At 41.9% G+C, this 22,575-nt stretch overlaps 1 long non-coding RNA gene across 3 annotated transcripts in view; it reads right to left on the bottom strand.

The window, feature by feature from the left end:
- Positions 1 to 22,575, bottom strand: part of LOC138684823 (uncharacterized) — a 99,645-nt gene that overhangs the window by 18,818 nt on the left and 58,252 nt on the right. For all 3 annotated transcript variants that reach the window (XR_011324126.1, XR_011324124.1, XR_011324125.1), the window contains 2 exons: positions 15,534 to 15,624; positions 7,817 to 7,913 (listed from right to left, as the gene is read on the bottom strand). This is a non-coding gene — a long non-coding RNA (uncharacterized lncRNA). The remainder of the gene's footprint in view (positions 1 to 7,816; positions 7,914 to 15,533; positions 15,625 to 22,575) is intronic.

Below are 22,575 nucleotides of genomic sequence, written 5' to 3'. Positions count from 1 at the left end.
GTGTGAACATATAGTGCATTATGCTGGGTACAATTGCCACAGTGCGTGCTCTTGCCTCTTGGCCCGCTGGAAGCAGTTTACTCCTCTTTTGCTGGCAGATCAGCTGCTTTACACATACTGCAACATGAAAGCATGCTCACAGGCAGCTGCCAGATCCATTAATTACAATTCTTATAATTATTAGTCTTTAATTCTAGTAATTAATTAATTGATGGTCATTTGACTTAACTCAGTTCCAGGACTAAAACACACGATGTAATCAGTTGGATAGCAGTGTTCTTGCAAGCGCGATTAAAATACTTCCATGGAGAACGAATCACCCGCATGCCCCAGGCAGTGTGCTCCCCAGGCAGCACGAAAAATCTCACGCGTGTATGTATACCTGTTGGGTAGTGCGTGTTGTCCACAGCTTCCAGCTCGGCCCCTCTCTTACTTTGTCACTGATCTGATTGCTCCTTATGTTCTTAATTAAATTAAAGGAGTGTGAGGTTCTGGCCAAGTTAATCATGGCTGGGAATCAACGTTCGTATTTCTCTTGCAGCTTTGAAGTCTGTCTAATCTACCCTGTTATCACTATAATATCTGAGATGTGATGAGGGCTTTGTAAGTACACAGATTAGACAGATTGCAAAATTAATGGGGACATATGGGTGTTGTTTCTCAGCCATTATTCTTTCTGTAATTGTGGTGGAAAGAATCTGTCAGCAGAAATGCACTCTTCAGTAATACATTGCTGCAGCATGTTGGTAAATGTTGGGGAGAGTGCTGGTCTGCGAGAGCATGTTCTGCACACACGATCGATCACTCCATACCTTTTGTTTGTATTTTTTTTAAAACACCTAACCAGTGATGGAGTCATTTGGAAATATCTGGCATTGACTTCAGCTTCCTAAGTACTGTATGCAGTTTTCTGATCAACCCAGTGTTGAAACAAAACAAAAAGCTTATTATCTTTGTGGTTTTCTGGCTGTGACTTTTGGATGATACACTATGTGCTAATAAGCAAAGCCCCAGGAAACTCAGCATCACTGCACGGGACACCTGAATCCTTTTGTTTCTCAGCCACTTCCTCAAATCTAATTTGTTACTTCTCTGTTTGAATCAGCACAGCCAGGCAGGTATAAAACTAAAGTCTTAACCACCCATAGCAATTACACGTTATGTTTCATAAGATTAGGCAGGAAGCACTCCATAAATTCCGGTAGTTAACACTCATTTTAATTGAATTGCTCCCGAAGTTTGAATCAAGCTGGTATTCCTCTGCTCTGAATGACTGTGTTTCCCGAAACATGGCTGCATAACAACAAACAGATGTTTTCCAAGGCAGAAAGGCCACATTTCTAGTGATGGTAAAGTGATGCCTCTGTTTTGTACATTTGTCAAGTACTTCTGCATCTAAAATAATTGGAAAAAACTTCCTTTTGGCTCAGATACATTGAATCCATTGGCATAAGCAGAAGTTTGAACAGATCTATCAATTATCTGGAGTTTAATGCATATTAAATCATTTGATCCTGATTTGTCCTCTTGTCCACAGGTAGGATAAGTCATCAGGACGCAGGGACATATGTTTGTCTAAGCAAAGCAGAAAAGCAGAAAATGGATCATTCCTTAGATCCATTTAGGCTGCAAAACATACTGTGCCATAGGACTATGTCACAGCAGAGCTGCATTTACTTGTTCGTATGAGGTAAACTACTAAAGTAACTTGCCTAGGACAATATTGTGTTCTAGAAGACTAGCATCTAGACTGTCTTTACATGCCAGATACTTCAGATTGATTTAGAAATAGCCGAAACATGCAAGATGCTCCCACTGTTATACCTGCAGCCACAGGAGGTTTTATGCTTTGCATCCTCACCTGCTTCAGCACCAGATCAGCCAGGTTAATGTAAATTGTGTTCATCAATGGTAACTTCAGAAAAAATATTTGAATAGCGATATTCAGGTGAATAGCACTCTCAGTCCCTTGTATAACCCCAGTTATGAAGGCAACAGCAGCAGCCAACAGCCAGGGATATTTGCTTCTTTGAGAGTTACAGCTACATCAGGAAGACACTGTCTCTCTTTGCCCTGATACATGTAGATTGTAATCCAGCTGGCATCGTTCTTTACTGCTGCTGCCAAACCTCTGAAAGGGAGGGGCTGCATATTTTAAAACCTTGTCTGCACATGTCAGTTTATTTAGTATATGCTAAGTCATTTATTTTAATCAATTAGATCAATGAAACTCCTGGGAATTTACTCAGGCACACCTGTTTTGGGTTTTTCTTTTAAGCCTACGTTACTCGGAATCAAGGCCAAAAAAGCCATTCTTACTCCACAGTAAGTCTATCCAAGAGTAGAAGAGGCCTCCCCCATGGATTGTCCTATATTATTATGTTCAAACAAACAATAAAATTCAGACAAGCCACAACTCATTACAAACAGGAACATACAAACACTAAAATGCTAGAAGGAGCAGTCTTAAATTGCTTACGTACTAGCAGAATACTCTAGAAAAGTAGTTTTCAACCCACAGCTCTGAGAGCCCTCAAAAATTGGTTGTGGTCAGAGGAAATAAGTTAAAGACGAGAGCAGCAGGCAGAGCCGAGCTTGTAACTTCTGCAGTTCTGCTTGTAACTTCCACCGATGAGCTAACTACAGGTTGAAGAGCACTGAAGAGGTTTTTTCCATCTCTAATGGCTATAATTTCATTGTTTAATTTCTTCTTCTTGAATTCACCCCCAATTATGCTTAAGTATTTAGCAGAAAGATAAGAAACTCTCCATTTAAGAAACTCTGAAGCCCTGTGAAGTGCATTCCAATTTAACACACTTCTGGTAAGAATAAGACTCCTCAGAAGCTGTTTTCCACTTAAAGACCTGAAGATGTTTGGCAGTTCCATAAATACAGATTCTGTGCATATAAATGTTCACTGAAATCAGATTTCCTCCAAAGGCATTCTAAGATTTTAAGAACATTTTATAAAACTGGGTGAAATGTTATATACCTTATAATGGTTCACCTGACCCCTTCCTTTGGATTGTAGGTCCTTAGTTTGCTCAAGACACTGTGTGTGAAATGTCTTGAAAGTCTCATCAAAATGAGAAATAGCATGTCTACACCTTCCCCCTCTTCTCCTATCACATAAAAGGAGGTTGTTGGATAGTTTGACAGAATTTGTTCTCAGTAAAGACACGTTAGCTAATGTTATCACTTACTATTTTCGATCTTCCTTGCTTTTCTCCTGCCTTCGTTTTTATGATGTTATTGCTTTGCCAGTCTCCAACCCACTGGAGCCTCCTGTGTCCCAGAGAGTCCCTAGTCGTCCACAGAAAGTTTTGGGTTAGCTCAATGAACGCTCAAGGCTATGCTAACTTGCATACATAACTTTTTCAGCACAGTCTTTCCTTTTGGGCCAGACTGTAGACATTGGGTAGGGAGCAACAGAAGGCACATGAGCTGGGGTACCTCCATTCCTATCAACCGTGCCCTCTGCTCCTTCCCCTGAGCTTGGACTAGTTCCCAAACAATAGTCCAGGGCCACCCTCCAAATTCAGGCAAATGCAAGCACCACAACCGTGTCCAAAAAGGTGGAGGTGAATAATGATTTTAAGGATTTCTCCATCTGTTCTCATACACCCCAACCAATCTTAACCTTTTCGTCTACATTTACTGTGGCAATTGAATCTTTAATTTCACCTCTTGTCCCTGACAAGACTATTTTATTTCAGCTGTTTGAGCTACCAGAGCTGAAAGCAGGTAGCTGCTACAGCATGGTTTGGGATGATTCAGAACACTTTACAGCTTCTGTCTGAATGTATTGTGCAGCAATGAGAAACCGAATCTGTGCTGTTGTTAAATCTTGAATCAGTTCTATCTGTATGCCAGAAGAGAAGATGATTCTCTTCATTTTCTTTTCTAGACCAACATGGGACTCAATGAATTCAAGATGTGTATATTCTAAGTCAGCAGGGACACTAGGATAATGGGAATTACCTAATTGACACATATCACCACCCACACACTTCATAAAATCCAGTCTCAAATTGACTAGTATCACATTGAGAAGTAGGCTTTTCCCAATGTAACTATATGTATAATGACAAGTTTCTGGCCCAGTGTTACATAGGTGCGGGTCTAGTCTTGTGAGGTACTAAGGCTGTACACCTACTAGCAGAAGAGGCACAGAACTCATCTACAGGTCTAAATTCAATGTGTATTTTGCCTGAGGAAAGACTAATTATGATTATTTTTTATATGACTTGTTTTAATAAAAACTCTTTCAAGTGCTAATTATTCTTCTGCTGTAACTTTTCTCATTGGTATATGCAGAATATACTGCTTTGTGATATTTCTGTCTTATCTACTTACTATTTTCTAGTGAATGGCTTACTATGAGCAATTCATTCCTTCGTTTGCTCATTTACCTTCCTGTACCAACATTTTAGCTCTGGGTGGAAACTTCCACTTCTCTGCTGGAAGAGATCAGACAGTTGACAGAATTGTTGCCAAGGTAGGCAGAATTTCTACAGGGGCTTTTTCTGCTTACTTGGCTATTCGTAGTTTACTTGGTCCTCTTACACTTTCAGTCAAGATACGATCGGTACTTGCAGAAAGGGCGTTTTTTTAGATTTGGTGTTGAGACCAGATTTCACAAAACCCCGCAAATTCTGTTAGCTGAGCTGCACTCCAGAGTGCAATGTATTTCAGCAACTGTCTTTTATGCACTTCATTAAGTGTAAAAGTAACAAGCATCTCAGTGTTCTCCATAATGAAAGGATTCTTTGAGAGTTAAATACTCCTTTAGTTGTTTTTAATCAAGCTTAATACGTGTGAAATTTGTGGGAACGACAGTCCCATAGACTAACAGCAACAACAGGTACAGCCAGAAATCCTAACTTGCATAACATATCCATAACTTGCCATCAGTTTGCTTTTGGCCTACTGAGAAGACCTTGTTGATCAGTTTTGCTTTCATGGCCATTCAGTTGGAGTTCTCCCTGTTGTCTTTCAGAAAGGATATCCACAGGTGGCTTTTTGACATAGGAACTCAGGGAGAAGGTGTAACATACCACCTGGTTTCCTTATGCAATTTAGGTCACTGTGGTACCCTGTCTACACTTTCACAGCTGGCAAAATGGGCAAGACTATTTCACAGTTGGACAGTGCCATGTTAGCCACCTGCAATTATTCTGGGGGGCTAACTTGTGAGTTAGACAATCAGATTTCAGTAAAAAACTCCCAGCTATGGATATCTTGAAGCAAAGACAGAGAACAAGTGGGACAGGTTTATATATTTGTTTCAACTTCACTTAAAACAATAGGCTTGTGGTGTTATTTGCCCTGTTCATTTCAAAGGGTTGTTAACTAGATGCCCAGTGCTGATAAATGTCATCACGCTATGTCCTTTTTACAGTATGTTCCAGATCAAAACCCTGGACTGCAGCACATGCACCCTTCTTGTGTCGCCTGCTTACAGAGCAATTGTGTCCAGGACGTATTTTAGCCATGATAGAGCCAGGCAAACTCATTTTGCGTTGCGTGCCCCTGGTGAACTTGCATCAACTTGACTTGGGAGCACTAAGAGAGCATGGCAAAGGTGAGGAAAGGAAGAGATGGGGAGTCCTAGGAAACTCCAGCAAAGAGGAATATGAGCAGGAATGTCCAACAGCCTTTTCCAGTGACACGACCCGGGCAGAGTGTTCACCTCTCAATGGGCTGCACTCAGCTGTGCAGCAGAATCGGTATTATATAGTAAAGGACGTTATATTTACAGCCCATTCAATGTTATAGCTGCTCTTGTAAACCTGGCTGCAGACATAATGGGCTGACAAATGTATTCCAAAGACTGTGCAACAACATGGCTTGAAAGGAATCCTGATTGCCATGTAAACCTAATGCAAAATCTATTTTAATACTCTGTACTGTATTTCCCCTGCTTTTTTTATCCTTTCCCATTCCATCTGTACTTTGGACTGTCTTCCGGCCTTGCCGGAGCAGTCTCCCAGACACAGGGCCATCTTCTGTTGTTTACTCACTCAGTAGCAGTGAAACATATTCAGATAACTCTTTCCTTGGTGATAGACAGTTTAAAATGAGGGAACTTGCAGGTAGAAATTGTTGGTTAGTTTAAAAATACGTAAGTACATATATTCACAGAGAGAGAGAGACAGAGAGATTTGTATAGAATTTGTATATATGTTTTAATGGAAGAGGAAGAATAGGTATCACTTTTCCAGCCATAGATCAATAATGATCTGAACATGAACAGCTTTTAAAACTTGAAATAAACTAAACTCTGCAACTTTCAGGTTTTTTCTGGTCATGCCCTATCCCATCCATCCCAGTGATCTCCGCTCTCTCCCATCCCTGTGTTCTCTCCCCCGACAGCAGCTCCAGCCCTGTCTACTCCCTCTCTCACCACACAGATGCTTCAGTAAAGCTCATTTGTTTTCACACACCTGGTAAACTTTTGCTTAGATTTAAAAAAAAAAAGGAAAAAAAAAGTTCAGTAAGCTGTTTTCACTCCTGAATTCCCTAGATGCAAGGAGTGGGAAGGACATATGTTCTTAGTAAAACCACACAGTCCTGAGGGACGAGGCCTGGACCCCTGGAATAGCCTTTAGCTCTCAGCAAGATGGATCTGCTCTTTCTTACCTACTCCACTGTAAAAGTGAAGTTGAAGTCAATTGCACTGTATCAGTGCAAAAGCAATGTGAAGCAGCAATGCCCCACTCTATTCTTTCCCTCTGACTTCCAACCCATTTGAGCAAAATCTAACCACCAAGCCCCACCGAGTGGGAGCCCTTCTCTTTTGTTCCTCAGCTCCAGCTTGAATGATCCCAGATTGTCCCCAGTTCTTCAAACACGTCCCCTGCCACTCCCTAGCCTGTACAGAAAAAGGAGAGCTGGCAACTTCAAGAGCACCGGCCACTCCTCCCCGCTCAGAGGCCACTGCACATCTCCGCTTTGATGTGGCTGACCTCCTCTGAACTGGAGAAGACTGTTGCTTCTCAACTCAGATTTCCCCCTGAGGCAATGAATTATCCTGACAACTGACTACTGACAACTGACACCTCCCCAAAGGGCTCCGTCCTACTGTGGGAACCGACACTTCAATGGGAAGCTTCCATGTATATCCCAGGCTGGAAGTGGGGCACTCCGTGCTTAATGAATGTTTCTATTTTGCTGAGAGACAACCACAGGCTGGAGGGTTTGAGCTGAAATCTGAAAGCTTAAAAGTGTTTCGATGTGAGGGCTCAGCCAGTCTCGTGACAAAACAGAAGCCAATTGTGAAATCTGGAAACATTCCCCAATTTCCCCAGTTTCTAAATGGACATTGAGATCGGTTTGATCTGTAACTTCAACATTGAGTCTCCATGGATCATTGGTTTGTGCCTCCCTTTACGTTCTCTTTCGTGCCATCCTTCCCACACACATCTTCTCCACTTTCCTCTTTAAGGAAATAAGAGTTTATGAAATAATTATTCTTCTTTACCAGGCTCAGTCAGCAAAAATTTTGCAAAAATGAAAAGTATCCTTAGTTATTTTTAAATTAACTTTTTTTTTTAATATTTTGTCCTGGGGAATAAAAAATCAAACCGCATAAGGAAAATTTGAAATGTTAAATTATTTTTAAAGTTCTACATGCTAAATCCACATCCTGTCCCAGCTGCAAACCTGCACATGCGCAACACAGTAACACCTTCAAAAGACTATTCACAATGTGTGATTTAGGGCTGGTCCGTTCTGTGGACCAAGATTATCGGTTAAGAGTATTTTTTTCGTTCTAGTATATTGTACTAGGAAACATGCAACTGAAGAAACCCACCTGGATTACTAAGTTTAGCCCATAATCATAAGTAAGTCTGTAGAGTGCAGGCAGCTTGACAGATCAATCAGTCCACCACAGCCATAAAATACTTCCCCTGGAAAGAAAAGGAGAGTTAAAGGGCATCACTAGTGTCCTGGATTAGTTTGGTTAAAAGCACAAGATGTTCCTTAGACACTGAGCACCAATACATAAAACCAAACCCAAACCCTATCTGCCGTTGTGCCCTGGGACATAGCCCCTTCTACCCCCAGATTTAGTGGTGAGCGTAACCTTGAGCACGTGAAGTAGACCGAAACATCTGAGAGTAGAAATATTTTGGAGTGCCGTTAGGAGCAGCCTATCTGTCAGGTGTACTGGGACTAACTCACCAACTTCAGACATTTTTTCATCAACAAATGCAAAGAAACATTAAACAGGACACATCAGAAGGTAAATCCTCAGTTCACATAAATCAGCCTTGTTCAGCAGATATATGCTGATTTACACCAATTAAACTCATACTGAGTTTTTGATTGCATTCTACACAATATTCACATAAATTTGGAAAACTTACTATATTTTTAATACTACTTTTTTCCAGCAAACCAAAATGGGCTTGAGCTCTGCTTTAAAAAAAAAAAAAAAATTCTTCTGCATGTCTTAACTTTGAGAGTGTTCCCTTCTTCAGTGTCACTGATGGGCAGCAAGTGACTGCAGCTGATGGTATCTGCTAGCCAGAGGATACAAATGTGCTAATCTTACTTCCAATATAAACAACAGTTGGAGTAACTTTTTGCAATGTAAATGGTTTGTTGGGTGCATTTTATGACACAGCTTGTGCCTTCACAAGCACTGGTCATTGTTTGCTTTTCTTTAAAATGAAGTCAAAGTATTTCACAGCCTTGTTTGGCACCAAAATAAATTAGGTCCCTTTGTGTACGGTCCAGGTGCAAGGGTGCACGTAGGCATTTGTGCTCGGTTTCTAAAGGGGATGCAGTTTTCAAGAATTCAGAAGACATCAACTGCATGTAAAGACTTACAGGGTTTTCTTAACACTAGAGAGAATTAAATATAAAGAAAAACTATGTAGGGCTTGGTTTTGAGACATGCACTAACATTGTATTTTCAGGCTTTTGTTTGTGCCAAGGAAAAATGGACATTTACCCTGGCTGGTTACTGTTAGCTTGAAAACTGAACTTTTTTTGTTCAGATGAATTTGAGACTATCGAGCTGCCCAAAACAACCCCAAAGCCTTCAAGTCAGAAAGATTGGATTTGAGTCTTTTTGTTTGTTTGTTTATCCATAGTAATTTTAAAAAACATTCAAAAACTGCCATTAACTAAAGTGAACTTCACATTTCCAGTCACTGAACTCACTTGGAGATGAAAGGCTCCTCCTGGCCATTACTCAGCACTTTCCCTTCGCGCTGCCTTGTCCCACCACGGAGGTTATTAACTTTTTACAAGCGGTGCTCACATCCTCCCTTTGATGGATGGTGCTAAGCTTGTATTTAGATTACAAGATTTCCCAGCAAGGTTGTTTTGTTATTGAGGGGGAGGGAATTTTAACACAAGATGGTTTTTTCATATCAACCACTTGATTTTCCCCATAAAAATTTGCATGGGGAATCTGCTTCCAGGAGTTCTGCACCATACCACCCTGAGGCCTTAATGCAAGGTCACGGGTGCCCCAAGCACAGGGTGCAGTGGTAGGTTTTGGACTAGTCCTGCCCTGCTTTTTGTGTCCGGCTGTGAGGTGCAAGGGGGCTTTTCCCCACGGCGTTCAGCACTGCTCTCTTGCAGCTCCCGCAGGGATGGGGGAAACCTGGGGGAAGGCTAAGGGAGAACAGAGAGGAAGGGGGCAGAGAGAGGGGAGAGAAAGCACCCTTTTGCCTCTCTGAAACCCTCGTCCTCTTTCAAAGTGGAAAAAAAAAAAAGGGAAGGTGGAGAGGGAGGCCGGAGGGGAAGAAATTTCCCTGCCACCTCATTACTCTCTGCTCACTGTAAACTCCCAGTTGCGGCCAGCCTGGCTCCCGCCTTTCTCTCCCCTCTGGCCTCCACACCTAAATTTCTCACAACCTTCTTCCCAGCTGGAAATGTAAATCAAGACACATTCAGGATTAAAAAAAAAAAAAAAAAGAGTAAGAATGCCCCATTCTCCTTTATGGATTACGTAGGAATGAATGTTGTTGGTCTTCACTGTCTCTAACTTCTGTGATTTCTAGCTGAATTTTCATGACTCATGAACTCACTTTTCTGGCTAAAGAACTTACTGGCTTAATTTTTTTTTCCTCAGTGGAAAAAAGCTGACACCAGATGTTTCTTTAGACCCTTCCCTGTCCTGAGTGAGTAAACACCAGAGACAAACAGGCTGTTCTGTCATCTTGCTCCTCTCCAGAATACCATCAGTTTTATCACTTAGTTAAGAAAAAAAATGCATTTAAACTGCTACCAACTGCATTTCCAGCTAAAGATGTGTAAGACCTCACTCTTAAAATTAAATAAAAGTGTTTACGCATGAATAATATGACTGTTTATGAGCACTTCGGTATGATGCACGGATACAATAAAGCTCTTGTGCTCCCGAGCCCTCATCTCCGACGAGCGTGTCTCCTGGCCCATGAAAGCAACAGCCCTTTCTAACAGCCGCCTGTCAGTATTTTTAAACCTCCTCTCCTAAAATAACATGTCAATGTTTGCCTATCTGAACTTACAGGAAAACTGAATGAAAATTTGTGGGCACACCACTGTAAATGGATTTTGTCACGGTTTTTATGATGTCATGAGACTATTTACCGTGCTGTGCTGAGAAAGTGAGTGAGAACTGCACTTCTTCCTGCAACCCGCTCGCCTCTGAAGGGATTTTTGAACTCTTTAACATCTCTGAAAGTGGGGGTTGCAATTGTGGACAGCAAACTACCCCTCCTGAGGTGAAGGTGAGCATGTCGGATCTGTTCTGCCAGTCGGCGTTCAAGCCATGTTGCTTACAAATATATCCTGAAGTGAACCATAAAAAAACCACCACACAGACAATTTTAATTCCTTCCCTGTCAGTAATGCCACTACATTTGTTTAGCAGCTGAGCACGGAACTGTGGCACTAGCTGATATTTTATCTTGTGCTACTGGTAAAAATCTTCTTATTTTTATATCAAGACATTTGAGAGAGAAAGAAGAGTAAACAAGCTTTCAGGTCCCAAGATGTTTTTGTACTGAGACCACTACATCTGCAAGTTACAGGTCTTTTAACTTTTTTCAATTACGCACACATAAAGTATTAGATTGCTGCATGGTTAGTTAATATTATTGCATTACCACCTTTCATGTAGAAAAATGTCAGCCCCTTCCACCTTGGTCTTTGCTTAACAAGTAATTCAGATAATAAATCTTGGGTGTAGGAGTTTTCTCAGCTTACCATAATTTTTTAAACCTAGGTCTCACTCTAGCCTCATTCTGTAGTCAGAGAACAGAGCTATGTACCTTCTGGGAGCTACTCATCCATTCAAAAATAGGTGCTTAGTTTTACATCCACACTGAAGCACAGGTAGACTCCTTTCCAGTAGGATCCTGAGGTGCCCTAGGGCAAGACCTAATTGTGTGAGTGTTTTTCATTATAGGCCATAAAACACATTTATGCATATGTGCATTTTGCAGCACGAAGTGCACCCAGTCGTTTGCATCACAATTTCCAGAGTGGTGCCTTCACCACAACCCCAGGGGTTTCGTCTGCAGCACTAGGGTGGGTGGCATCTGTTTGTAGATGGTGGGGAGGGATTTCAGGGTGCAAAGCCCTCTGATATAGGTCTGGGGGACATATGGGAGGGAGGATGGTGTTGTTTCATACTGTCAGTGGGAAGCAGCCCCTGGACCAAACCCTCCTAGAACTGTAGCTGGGTTATGTCTCAAGGGAGACCAGTAACTTCATGCTGGGAAAGATCCTGAGTGAGAACCAATGCACAAGCAATGCAGGTGAAAGGGGGAGGGAAGGAACTAAAATAACCAGGATGTCTGTCTGGAAACTGCTGTTTCAGTAGCGCCAAGATCTTTAACTTAATCTTAAATCTGACTTCTCCTTTGGTCCCCAGCAGCCTGTGGAATGCAGTCCATCCTGTGGAAACCAACTACCTGAATGTGTCTCCTAGCTAGTGCGCGCTTAAATAACTTGCAGAACTAAGGGGCAGGCATGTGGAGAAGGACACCTTCTTGGACAATGGTATTTGTGAAACATTAAGATAGAACATGATAATCTTTGGGGCTGCAGTAAGGCTGGGTTTTGTGGCGGGGTGTCAAAAGCTGTTCCTGGTATTGTTTTGGTTTCCTTCTGAGCTTGCGGAGTCGCCCCACTTCCTTCAGTACTGCAAGCCATCCAGATGGATCGGGGTGATAAGTGGTGAGAAATTGCTTTGCAATTTAGCCACATATGGAAAACATGCTTTGGAAAATGTATTCATTTGTCTTCTTAAAGGTGAATGTAGAGATTTTCTAGTCTGAGGCATATTTCTGAATCTTTAGGTCAATTTCCCAGTATAGGTCTATGTCTTAATACCATCAGAGTTAAATTTAAGAATGTATTTGTTCTGCAGTCAGGAAAATATATGCTTTATCCCTGCTTGTTTCACATTTGTTCACCATCAATTCCCAGCAGACGTGGTCAGAAGGTGACTTTTTTTGTTGTCCCCTTCCAGTCAGGACTTTATAACAATGGCAGACAGCAGCGAAGACTAATTCCTGTCCACTTAGACAGGATGAGCCACATCTATGCTCCAACATACACATCCAGACCACCTTACTGCAGCCAGCTGGCACTGAATCACCTATTGCTCTTACTTTACTGCTGAAGGAACCAGGGTCTGACGGTTTCCAGTCTCAAATGATCTTTCAACTTTTGAAGGGTGACAGCATTTAAGTGGATGATCTGGATGTGGCCTACAGCTCTGATTATAGTTAATTTCTACATAGAGAGTCATTAAACACTAGTTTAACTTTGGATAGAGATGCAAATTCTTTAAACATTAGTTTCCTGAAATGAGTGTTTAAAAAGAGCATATTATTACAATCTGATGTCACAAAAGTACAATGGGTGGCAACCTAGTTCATAGGCAAAATAAATTAAAGGATAGGTAAAATGAATATGAGGAGAGACTTTTGTGCTACCAATGGAGTCACCAGTTGTATAGCAGTTGTAAAGCAGTTGTAAAGAGTCAGATGCAAGCCACTCACTTTCTCCAGTATCCAGCAAAATGCCCATGAAGTGAGGAATGTCACATAATATAAGCAATGTTCTGCTGCTTTATTGAATCACTGCATAATCAAAAAAATATATATTTTGGGAAGAAAAGTTGGTTTCTTTACCATCCCAAACTCAGGTGAGTTTCAGAGCACCAGACAAACGTCAATGTTCTCTTGCTTGTGAAGCATTAGTGAGGGTGGAAGTGTTGCCCAGGCATAATTGCACTGGAAACTCATGCTGTTGCTTCATTCTTTGTCATTTCAGGAGCTGCTGGTTCTTACAAAGCGGGGAGAGGGAGTGGTCTTACTGTTGAAGGCTGAGTAGGCTTTTTGAGCACTCTTGGATGGCCACACTAGCACACAGCACAGTGCCGCACACATTTGGTGCATACACACAAAATATGGCCAGAGGCCTAACATAATGAAGTAGTGGGAATATCTGTCCATGGGCTATAGGATCCCTGTTTTATAGGTACAAACCTTCTGGTCTGAGGATAGTCTGAGGCATTTTGTATGGTCTTCTACACTGAAACAAAGGCTAGTTGATGTGTCTTTCAGGAAGTGAATACACTGACGAGAATTCAGGATAAAATTAGTGGTCTCCAGCATTATCAGTCTTAATGTTGGTAGCTTCTAGAACTGGTTTAGTTTAAATATGCAAAATTAGAGAATATAAATCCTCTTTATGATATTTATATATTTTCCTGTGATGTTGATAAAGTCTGTATTTTTCTTTCTTCATCTCGTCTTTTCTCAGTCACCCTTAATTTTCCAGATGCAGTTGACACCCTAGTTAATCGGAGTACTTCAGATTCCTGCCATGAAGACACTACCTTACAGAACTTCTAATTGCAGAGCTGACTGTATTTAACTAATTTCAAGGTTTTAGATTTGGGGAGGTTTTAGAAATACGGTCTACACATGCAAAATTTTCCCTCAAGATGTCTGAGGTTACATTAATTAATCAAGCATTCAGGATAGGAAGCATTAATCATTTGTCTCTGCACATCACTGGGATTATTCCAAAACCTCCTTCCTTTTTTCTGTCAATATAAATAAAATAAAGAGGGAACAGGGAAGTTTAACATATGGTCAGAGATAGAGAGCATGTCCTTTTCTCTAGGAGCATACATCAAAGATTTGCAGAGATAGGACTGATTCATCGGCAATGCTCTTAGGCCAATATAGATTCAAGGATGTGAGTCAGTCACAAGAAATGTGACTTTAAACCTCCATAAATGATTTTTGAAGATGATACAATAAATTTATATTTTTCTTGCTCTGCTCCCCCATTTAATATTCTGCTATAAAATATTCCCTTTGTAGCAATTCCTTTTGCCCTTATCTCCAAGACACGAGGAATAACCATGGATATGAAAACCTGAAAATTCCCATTCTTGAGCAGAGTCCAGGAATCAAACTCAAAAAGCCACATCATGAACCAGGATGGAACCAAGTGTCTTGTCAAACCAGTCTCCTGAGGGTTCATGTTCATGGTGTTGGTGCTGTAAGGGAACTGATAACATTACGATGCTCTTGAGGTGCATTGCCTGTTCATGTCAGACACAGATGAAGTTTTCCAGAAGAAACACAGCAAGCTAAGGATAAGATTGGCAGTTCCTAGCTGAATGCCAACTGCACGGAGCATTTTTCATTTAAGACTAATAGCCATACTCTGTTCTCAGCTACATGAGAGAAACCCAGGTTACTACAGCTAAACCAGTGGAGTTGCTCCAAACTGTTAGTGGTGTAGATGTATTTGATTTCCAGGAAAGTGGTGGAAGCCCTCTTATTTCATTCCCCTTTCTTCTCTTGATATTCTCGATTGCCAACTAATTCTTCTTAGTTTACCCCTTCAAACTATAGGCAGTAATTCAGGTTTTCCATGCTTTAGGGGGTTTACAATACCATGACAAAGAATCTAAGCTATCTGATCTTATTTTCTTAAATCTGAATGACACCATCAGTGTGAGTTTGCTTTTTAATGTATTGTTATGAAGAGCTAAGCTATGCTGAAATTATTTTGGTCTTTAGAATTGTATGGTCAAAGTTAGTCATAGGCCAGAAAGATCAGTCAAGGCCACAGTGGAGATGTGCAACGTACATAAGCTGTGATATGTCATTTCTACAGCTTTCTTATAGTAAGCAAAATTTCATATAAAGTTTCTCTTTCAGGAATGTACAGAAAGGAGAGTAACAGAAACAAGTTGGGGACAAAAGATTTTCTCCTGCTCTCTGTGGGACTACAAGGAATTAGAAGACTAAATATTAGATAATTAAAAGGATCAACAGGCTTTGAAGGAACAGAGAGTTCTATGATTAAAAGGCTGCATCGTATCCAAAACTAAAGAGTTGTTCTGTTTATACTTTTTAAGTTATGCGACTTGGATTTGCTTTTGTGTATGATGCCCCATGGCCCTGAAGGATAAAACCATGTGGGACAAGACTAACTGCCTAAGATTTTTGCCCTCCTATGGAATTGCTGCACCCTTGTGCAAGATACTCAACCTTTCCTCATGCCTGTAGCATAGTCATTGGGCCACTCTCTTGGCTTCGGCTGTCTCCTGAGGCATCCGGTCCATATCAGCTGTCAGTTTACCTTTGCAAATGAAAAAAAGAGGGTGATTCTATTAGTGAAGACCCAGAATCCACACTGAAGCGACAGCATGCCAAACTGCACAGATGCTAGTGAATGTATGCATAGTTTCAGTATTGCTTCAGAAAAATATCATGTAGCTCATTACCTATCTTTTCCACAAGAGAAACTGCATTGAAAAACAAAAACAAACACATGGCTTTAAATGGAACTGCTAATTTTTGTTACTTATAAGTAAAAAGCCAGATCACACTGGCAACAACATGGATTTTGCTTCATGTGATTCACAAATCTACAGGAGAAGGGAAGTGTTTATCACCTCCCATAAGAAATTTTGAGCATTCAGCACAAAATATAAATCTCCATTTAAATCTTTTGTGCTTAGTGAATTCTTTTCCGTATGACACACAGATAGAGAGGAAATTTTAGTTAGTATTGGTTTGGAACAAAAAAATTAGCCATTTTTTTAGTAAGCAATTTTGGAAACAACTCCAGCTTTGCAGAAAACTTTGTCCTGCCTCATCCTGTTTTACAGAGTTCCCTTTCTGTGCAGATCCTGGCAGAAGTCATCTTGTTAATTCCCAATGACAAGACATAGCCAGATAATGGTTTTTATGGAATGGCTAAAACATTTGACTCGATTGGCCAAGAGTATACTTACACTTAACAAAGAGTCTGCTTAGAAAATTTCCAAAGAATAAGCTATGCCTTGAAACAACTTTTGCAAGAGATCCAGCCTCTTTTGCCTCATTTTCAGGAAGCTTCATGTAAAAGCAGTGCCTACATGCATGTGCCTGCATGCATGGTTAAGATTTAGGGGCCCACACCAACAGATGGAGGTGCTTTAATGGAGAAGGAAACAGAATTGAGATGCCTAAGTCTAAACCTACAATCCACAAAACCTTGCCTAGCCCTGAAAGGGACAAAAAGGGCCACAACCACTGATCTTTTCCTCACTGAAGTTCACTAGGTGCTTCCAGCGCTTGACAGCCTGGTCTGCTGCCATCCCTCTAGAGCTGAGCATTTTGGTGCCTTTCTCATGCTTGTAGCCCTTTGGAACTTGCAAACTGGACACTCCTCCACCCATGTCCCTGGTGTTACAGTCTAGTAGGTGTTTTCTGGAAAAGCTGGATGTGTATTGGCAGCACTGGTTTCTGCATGAAGCACAGCAGGCCCTCAGATGAAGTCCTGCATCTGGAAGGGAAGCAGAACTGTTGCTTATGTCTAACAATTTAGATGTTTGAAACATCTACCCAGGAAGCTGAAGATGGAGGTTTTTCTCCCCCTCAGCCAAAGGCAGTTCCAGCTCAGATCTGCAACCTCCCACGGGAGCACAGGGAAGAAACACCCTCCTCGTGTTCTGTCAAAACTGGTGTGGCCGAGAAGGCCCGTGTCAAAGGGGCAGGAAGAGAGTGAGACACAACTGGGTGGTGTTGTCCTTGTGCCTAGGAAGCACTGGCTTCAGGCTCCCTTCCTGTACTGCATGCTAAGAATTTTAATACTTTTAAATTAGAACGCCAGTGCGGGAGGTTATCCCCAGCATCTAACTACTGTCTTTCTGCTGTCGCAACTACTCATCAACACCTTGAGACAGAAGACTCAAGGTAAGCACCTCTCAGTTTGCAGGACACTTGCTAGAATTTGAGCCAGCAAACTAAAAACAAATTCTTGGAAATAATTCATTTTCTCATGAGCACTAGGAAAAAAAAGAAAAAGAACAGAACCGGCAACCTTACAACTTGTCTTTTAACTCAGATACCTACCAATTATTTTCTTAATTATTTGAAACTTATTAAAAGAAGGGTTGAAGTGACTAAATTCCATCTTTCCATATAAAGGATAGAAATGAATTCTTTTATGTACAAAAGAAAGCAAAAATGTGTATCCGCAAATTGTTTTTCACCATAAGTGCTTCAGTTGATGGCTTCTAAATGACTGATTATACTTGCAAACAAATTTCCTCTCATTACAATGGAAAGAGATTAGTTATTAAAATTTGGCTTGTATTAATATAAAGTACCTCTGCGGTGTTTTCTGAAGTAAATTGAATACAGTTTTGAAGTTGTATGTAGAGCTGGAAGACTGTTTCAACCTGCCCATTTCTCTAATAGGCCGAGAAAGACATGAAAACATCAGTAGCAGTCATAAAGGTACGGAAATAGCAACAGGCAGTACTGAAGATTCTATAAAAAAATCAGTTTTCTGATCTACACCTCTTTTTAATCATCAGAAGAATTATATAAAAGCCAATCAGGCTTTAAAAATGAACCAAAGTGCATCTGTATGAAGATTTTCAAGACCAGATAGCATTTTTGGCAGCTCAGCTTAGTTTGAAAGTTAATTTCATAGAATCATAGAATCATTTAGGTTGGAAAAGACTTTTAAGATCATCAAGTCCAACCATAAACATAACACTGCCAAGTCCACCACTAAACCATGTCCCTAAGCGCCACATCTACACATCTTTTAAATACCTCCAGGGATGGTGACTCAGCCACTTCCCTGGGCAGCCTGTTCCAATGCTTGACAACTCTTTCAGTGAAGAAATTTATCCTAATATCCAATCTAAACTTCCCCTGGCACAACTTGAGGCCATTCCCTCTTGTGCTATTGGTTATTACTTGGGAGAAGAGACCAGCACCCACCTTGCTACAACCTCCTTTCAGGTAGTTGTAGAGAGCGATAAGGTCTCCCCTCAGCCTCCTTTTCTCCAGGCTAAACAACCCCAGTTCCCTCAGCTGCTCCTCATAAGACTTGTGCTCCAGGCCCTTCACCAGCTTCGTTGCTCTTCTTTGTTGATCCCTCTGCAGTTTTGGATATCTTTTTGTACTTTCCACCTATCTATTTCAGTTAAATAGCTAACTTGTCTGGAGGAAGTAAAAGGGAAAGTAGCCTTTTCTATGAAATTTCATTCCGTAGCCAGAAGCAGTTAGAGCAGTGATTTTCTCACAAGAAGATATTTTTCCTTCACAGGGAAATGGGTTTGTGCTAATGACCTTTATGAGGAAAAGAGTAACTCCAAAATCCCAAAGGACCCACTGCATGTGGGTCTTTTTTGAAGGAGGAAGTTCATAAATCATTCTTCCATATTATATAAATACATCTATATATGTGGATTTAATTATCTATTTTTTAAAGCTTAGATTGAGTCCTTAGTCCTACAATGCTCAGCCTGGAAAACTATTTTTTTAAATTAAACCGTAGAAAATTAATAATCTGGATTTTAATCTCTAAAGTATAATTTATACATGGAAATTACAGGTAATCTGTGGAAAATATTGCAATATTCAGAAACTGTGTAATGTCATAGCAGATCCAATTATGAAATAAACTTTTCCTTGAAACTAGAAGATCTTAACTATGCATTTGATAAAAACTTAAATCATATTCTCCAGAGAAGAAAACAGAGGGAAAAGAAGCGTATGGAGGTCAGTCTAGGTATGACATCCATTACCTCATTGATCTAAGCCTCATTAGTCATTTCAATGTCTATTTTCTTTACTTATATCACCACTTTGAGAGCTTTTGGGAAAGGAAAAGGAAGAAGAAAAGGAAGAGGGAAAGGAAAAGAAGGAAAGCAAAGGAAAGGGAAGGGACTGCTGAAATACACACTGTCTCTGGGCAGATGGCAAGATGGAGGAATAGGATACAACATGCAAATAAACTGTTCACAGTTCATGGGCCCTCAAAGGCACAGTTCTTAACTGGGCAGGTGTGCCGTTGCCTTGTTCATTGCTCTTAGGGATCCTGAGCTTGTACAGCATTGTTCGCTATTTTTTAAATTCAATTTTTATACTTCTAATGTGATAACTAAGTGATGCCTGTCTCTTATTCCCAGCTTTCCCCCATTCTCCCTATAGGAAGGAGGAGCCCATTCCCAACCTGGACAGGGAAAGGATGACTTCACTGAGAGCTTTTTTAAGCCTCCATGAAGAGAAGGTATCTGCTTTGCAGGGCAGCTCAGAGAAATTGCTTAAGGGACAAGAAAAACAGAAGAAAGCACAGTGATGTGGCACTGGTATGCTGTCACTGGAATGGGTGACGATATGGGGAAGAAGGGAACCACCAGAATCATCTGCAACGGTGCACAAACTGGAACAAAAAGAATTGTGGGACGATTTAAATACTCTTGCCAAGGAGTGTGTTTGCACCACTGCCTTCATCCATAGATCTGTCAAGAAAGAATAAAAATAGCTTCAAATCATGCCCCACAAAAACATCGCCAGTCTACGGGGTGCTGTAGGCGAACTGAATTTTGCCACGCCAGTGTAAGAGTCCTGGACTTGGTTAGTACCTCCAGAAGGGTGAACTGGGGGAGCCCTGGAAGCAAGTCCTGCAGTTCCTCCTGCTTTGCATGTATTTGTGGGCAGGAGGACACAACCATGGGACTTTGTACTGGCGCAAGCCATCCGAAGCAGAACAGGGGCCTCCTTGGGCTCCCTACTTCAGTTTCAAATGAGACAGTGCATTTGGCAAGAGGAGATTGATCACAATACTGATCTGAAATAATGCTTTTGGCTTTAACCTTCCCTTTCCTGAATTTGCTTCACCCATCTGTGGCACTTCATTGTTAATCAGCAATAAGAACCTCTTGTAGTGAAATGTCGCCTTCTTCCTACACCTTTGTGCAATGTTAAGCAACTGTAATATTATTAATAATAATCCCATATGGGAAGGGGTAAACTGCTGCCAGCAAGTGACTCTTCCAGAACAGCCGCACTGTTCAGATTTGAGGTGGCCTGAGCATTCTTTTGGTTTTCATGAAAGGGGCAATTAAGCAACTTCAGCAAGGCCTTTGACACTGTCTCTCATGGCATACTCCTTGAGAAGCTGGTGTCTCATGGCTTGGACAAGTGTACTCTTTGCTGGGTGAAAAACTGGCTGGCTGGATGAGCCCAGAGGGTTGTGGTGAATGGGGTGAAATTCAATTGGCAGCGGGTCACAAGTGGTGTTCCCCAGGGCTCAGTGTTGGGCCCCATTCTGTTACAATCTTTATCAATGATTTGGATGAGGGGATTTAGTGCACCCTCAGCAAGTTTGCAGATGACACCAAGTTGGGAGGCAAGTTGCCCGCCCTTTCTTCCAGAGATGATAAACTCTCCTTTTTTTCTTGACTTCTAGCAAAAGCTCCCCGTTCAGCCAGGCCGGTCATTTTTCTTGGTGGTTTGACTTGCAACACATGGGAATAGCCTGGTCCTGAGCCATTAAGATTTCCTTCTTAAAGAATGTCCATCCCTCCTGGACCCCTTTGTCCTTCATGACTGTCTCCCAAGGGACTCTTTCAACCAGTGCCTTGAAGAAGCCAAAGTTTGCCCTCCGGAAGTCCATAGCGGTGGTTTTGCTGACCACCTTCTTTGCCTCACCAAGAATTGAGAATTCTATCATTTCATGGTCGCTAAGCACAAGATGGCCTCTGACCATCACAGCCCCCACCAGTCCTTCCCTGTTCGTAAACAACAGATCTAGCAAGTCTCCTCCCCTGGTTGGCTCACCCACCAGCTGTGTCAGGAAGTTATCTTCCACACACTCCAGGAACCTCCTAGATAGTTTACTCACTGCTGTGTTGTATTTCCAGCAGACGTCTGGAAAGTTAAAGTCCCCCACAAGGACAAGGGCACACGATTCTGAGACTACTGCCAGCCGCTTGTGGAATGATTCATCCATCTCTTCAACCTGGTTGGGTTGATCTGCTTGAGGGTAGGAAGGCTCTACAGAGGGATCTGGACAGGCTGGATCGATGGGCTGAGGCCAATTGTATGAGGTTCAACAAGGCCAAGTGCCGGGTCCTGCACTTGGGTCACAACAACTCCATGCAGCGCTACAGGCTTGGGGAAGAGTGGCTGGAAAGCTGCCCGGCAGAGAAAGACCTGGGTGTGCTGGTGGACAGCCGGCTGGATATGAGCCAGCAGTGTGCCCAGGTGGCCAAGAAGGCCAATGGCATCCTGGCCTGTATCAGAAATAGTGTGGCCAGCAGGAGCAGGGGGGTGATTGTTCCCCTGTACTGGGCACTGGTGAGGCCGCACCTCGAGTCCTGTGTTCAGTTTTGGGCCCCTCACTATGGGAAAGACATTGGGGTGCTGGAGCGTGTCCAGAGAAGGGCAACCAAGTTGGTGAGGGGCCTGGAGCACAAGTCTTATGAGGAGTGGCTGAGGGAACTGGGGCTGTTTAGTCTGGAGAAAAGGAGGCTGAGGGGAAACCTTATCGCTCTCTGTAACTGCCTGAAGGGGGGTTGTAGTGAGGTGGGTGCTGGTCTCTTCTGTCAGGTGGCTGGAGATAGGATGAGAGGAAATGGCCTCAAGTTGCAGCAAGGGAGATTTAGGTTGGATATTAGGAAAAATTTCTTTATTGAGAGGGTTGTCAGACATTGGAATAGGCTGCCTGGGGAAGTGGTTGAGTCACCATCCCTGGAGGTATTCAAAAAGCACGTAGATGGGGTACTCCATAACGTGGTTTAGTGGGCATGGATGATGGTTGCACTCGATGATCTTGAAGGTCTTTTCCAACCTAAATGATTCTATGATTCTGTAGATGCGAAACTTGCAAACTAAAGCCGCTGCCCAAGGCAACTGGGCCAATGTGCCAAAGCTGGAGCAAAGTGTGCACAGTATATTAACTGTGCTCTCCTATAGGAATGCAGCAGAGTATGAGTATGGGTTTGCAGCGATCATAGAGCCATGAGAATCAGCTGTGAAGGGTACCCTGGCCAACAGGATAGGCAGAGCTTTACTTCTGCCTTCTCTGAAGTGGTATTTTGGGGATTTCTGAGCAAGGAATTACTGACACTTCTCAGTACCCCTGGCGGAAACATGTTCTTGTGCCCACTCATTGGAAGTAAACTAGATAACAGCAAAGATGATGCCTTGTTTATGATACCAAAGTTTCCTCCTAAAAAGGAAGAGTTCTGAAAAGTCCTGAATATTATTCTGATGTTCATGACACAAGGGGAGGAAAGGC

The sequence above is a fragment of the Haliaeetus albicilla genome, chromosome 3, assembly GCF_947461875.1.
Source record: "Haliaeetus albicilla chromosome 3, bHalAlb1.1, whole genome shotgun sequence".
NCBI lineage: Eukaryota > Metazoa > Chordata > Aves > Accipitriformes > Accipitridae > Haliaeetus > Haliaeetus albicilla.
This window is presented reverse-complemented; position numbering and strand designations above follow the sequence as displayed.